Below are 3,200 nucleotides of genomic sequence, written 5' to 3' on the forward strand. Positions count from 1 at the left end.
CCGTTCAAAAATAGATCATTCGAATGGACACTGACCTTGCTATTGCGCAACGAAACGGACCGAAGCAAGAATGTGAAATATTATTAAAGACACAAAGCTTTCCGGCTACCACGGTTACTGCGGGAGCCAACAGGTAGCAGATTTCATTACGATAAGTGAGCTACAGTGGTGTGCATAATTTTAGAATGAAAGTAATTTCTACATTGTTACTGAGAACTAAACGAAGACTTGACAAAGTACAGTATTTGTGTGTTTTCATTTTCCATTATTTCCGATATAAGAATGTATAGAAATATAATATTTTGTTAAGTTCTTTTTAAATATGTAAGGTGTTTCAGTTAAAGGAGGCCACTTACATGGCTGTTAATGATAATAAACGCAAAATAACTTTTACATTCTTAATGATATTTTAACAAAAACCAAATGAAGCTATATTTATATATTTTTAATATGTATTAATTTTAATATAGAAATATAGAAATACGGTGTTTTCTTAAGTTTTTGCTTGAATATCACAAAAAATGTAAAAGTTATTGTGAGTCTACAATTATTCGCGCCACTGTATTTGCCTTATAGAGAACTTTGATCCAGGTAGACTTGCAATACAGATCCAAGAAGCAGCAGATGGTCGACCTAACAAAACGTCTATACAACACCAAACGTCTATATCGACTCCATGAAATGTATACAGAACAGTTTATAATTTCTCTGAATTATGTTTAAGATGAACGCGCCATAAATTCACATTTCTTTGTGTCAATAATGTGGTTAATGCTCTCTAAATACGTTTTCCATTAAATAATAATAATCCAATCGAACCTATACCCTTGTTAAATCTCTTTAATAAATATTCACTGTATGTTCTTGCATATTCGGTATAAAAGTTTATTAACATGAATGCAGATTATTCGAAAATTTGTCTTTAGTGTAACAGTTTGGTCAATCGACGTCATATATCAAATTCACTAATTTGTTTAATACTTGTATAATCCGCTTATCAAAGAAAAACCTTCATTTCTGTAAACAGTAAAAATTTGGAACGAAAACGTGAAACAAAAGTAAAATAATGACAAAATAATGATGAAGCCGACATGAATCAACAATAAATACAAGAAAGAAAAGGTAAAAATTATTTTATGTTACTAATTCTATTGTCCTAAGATATTATAACTTTGTTCACAGTTTGTCAATTAAAAGATAAAAAAGTCATACATAACTATGTTTATTGCACGATAAAATTAGTAATGAAGAAAACACGCGAATCAGAATGCATAAAGAAATGTTTGTAACACACTTTGAACATCATATTTCGAATTTATCAAAAGCTAACATGGTAGGTACCGTTATGTAGACTAGTTACAATGTAATCGTATGTATAATGTGCTACACAAACAGAAATATCCTATAGAATGTGCGGGTCGCTACTTTGTGGACACCGTGTACACCGAGAAATTATAGTGGTGACGACAGAATCTGTGTACGGCTTACGCGTATACTCCTGGCTTTTATTAATATTAATGCTCGTGTATTGTAACCACGCAAAGCACGTTCAACACTGAGATTTAAATGGTACATACAATGTCGTACACATGGCTTGTACTAATTTTTTTGCATCTAACGTATTCGATCGTTTGTTCCATAATCTGAGTTTACATTCTTGTTGACAAATTGTGCAAAACGATCGTTTTGCTAAAAATAATACACAAAAGTGGCTCGATGACAACAACCATCGATGTTTCGCATCTGCTTGTTCACTCCAAATTGTAAATATTATGATCAAAAACAAAACAATACTCTATTTTTTTATAATTGCGCATATCATGCCACTAAACTTGCAGTTCTCATTTTACGTTACTGTTTGGAAAAAAATGATTGCAGTTTTACGATTCGAGTTAACATTTAGTGCTGATATCTTGGAGAAGAAAATGTAACTTATGCAAAATATGTAGAATCAGAATATGTAGAATATGTAGAAATTGGCATTTCGCATTAATAAACAGGATGAAGAAATTAGTTACAATGAGTATACAAAGATCCGGTAAAAGTATACTAGCTTCTATAGTCACAAAAATGTATCAGTGAAAATAAATTAGATACAATGAGTTAAAACAGTCGAGTCATCCGTAGCGTTCTGTCAATAAGCATCTTTTCTAAATTTTGCCGCCATTGTGCTTTAAAAATAATCGCGTTGTTATCTCGGCATGAGACATATTGCACAATAAAGTTAACGTTCACGTCGATGATCAAATTGACAGATACTAATATTACCTACGATTCAAGTGATTATTCTCAACTTATTCTTATTTTACAAGTTGCAAATAAGAGGGACGAATGAGTACGATACACTCTTCGAATAGAGAAACTGAAATTATCGCAAATTTTCCATCCATGTCTAAAACAACGTTAACAATTATTGAATCTTGCTTGAACCCTTTAAGATGCTTCTTAATCCCTTTAATTTGAAATCTAAACCGTGGCTCTTACCCGTATTCCACGAAATACCAAATCGGAGATAAGAAGTAGAACTAGCACCGCAATCGGCAGTGACTCAATTTCCTGATTAGATTGGATTTCTAAAAATTTTGGCGACAAACGGATACTGCTCGATTGTAACCATGTTTAATCTGGTATTATATTCAGAAGTATACATATTATCAATGTATTAGAAATATAGCAGACCTAAGAAATTCTATCTTTCGATGCTGCACCGGTATTTAATTAAATCAGCGATTAAATTAATTTAATTCGAGACAAATTCAAAAGAAAATCTAATGACATACAATGCAGTATTGTATCTACAATTCTCGAACTAATTTTCGGTCACATTTTGTAACTTTTATAACGCAATCGTTTTTTGAATGATAAGCATTTTGACGAGCAACTTTAATTTCGTCCACCTTTCAATTCTCATTAATCGTGAAACGTTTTGAAATCTGCAGACTCCAAAATCATCGGTGTCCTTCGAATTTTAAATGTGGCACGCGTGCACTTCAATACCGTCGTGTCGGCTTGACTCGCGAGCGTAATATTTTCATGTCAATTTACTCGAGAAATAGCGAGCATTTAAGCCATCCTTTGCGCATTATTTATCATCGTCATTGTTTCGCAGTCAGCGCCAATGAGGACGCGAATTGCAAGTTAATCTACAACTGCTGATAAGCGTTTAAAGGTGTACGATAGAACCAAGCGTGCGTCTGTGG

The sequence above is a fragment of the Augochlora pura genome, chromosome 3 (assembly GCF_028453695.1).
Source record: "Augochlora pura isolate Apur16 chromosome 3, APUR_v2.2.1, whole genome shotgun sequence".
In the NCBI taxonomy this organism is placed as follows: domain Eukaryota; kingdom Metazoa; phylum Arthropoda; class Insecta; order Hymenoptera; family Halictidae; genus Augochlora; species Augochlora pura.